The following is a 467-nucleotide window of genomic DNA, read 5'->3' as shown; positions in this document are numbered from 1 at the left end:
AGCTTCTTGGTTAAGGTACTTGTCTAACTTAAGTACTTGTCTTAGTCAAGATTCTCGTCTAAGGTAAAGTTCTTGCCCAAGGTAAGGTTCTTGTCTAAGGCAAAGTTCTCGTCTAAGGCAAGGCTCTCATCTAAGAAAATTCTTGTCTGAGGAAAGATTCTTGTCTAAGGTAAGCTTCCTGACTAAGGTAAGGTTCTTGTTTAACGAAAGGTAAAGCTTTGATTCTAGTTCGATGGCAAAATAAGGGTCTTTGCGTTCTGAAGCTTTGGCAGGAGCAGGCGCTAAGCTGACAAGTCCAACAGGCAATGAAGTAAGCGTATCTCTTTTAAACCCACATTATCAGGCGAATGGGGGCCGAGGGGTTTAGGCGTTGGATGCTAATCCAATGGGGTCCCCGGGTTTTGGGGTTCAAAACTCCCATCCTCGTCGGCGAAAGCTTTTCTTCAGAAATTTCTCTCTCGGATTGC

This window comes from Penaeus monodon, chromosome 23 (assembly GCF_015228065.2).
Source record: "Penaeus monodon isolate SGIC_2016 chromosome 23, NSTDA_Pmon_1, whole genome shotgun sequence".
NCBI classification, from domain to species: Eukaryota; Metazoa; Arthropoda; class Malacostraca; order Decapoda; family Penaeidae; genus Penaeus; species Penaeus monodon.
This window is presented reverse-complemented; position numbering follows the sequence as displayed.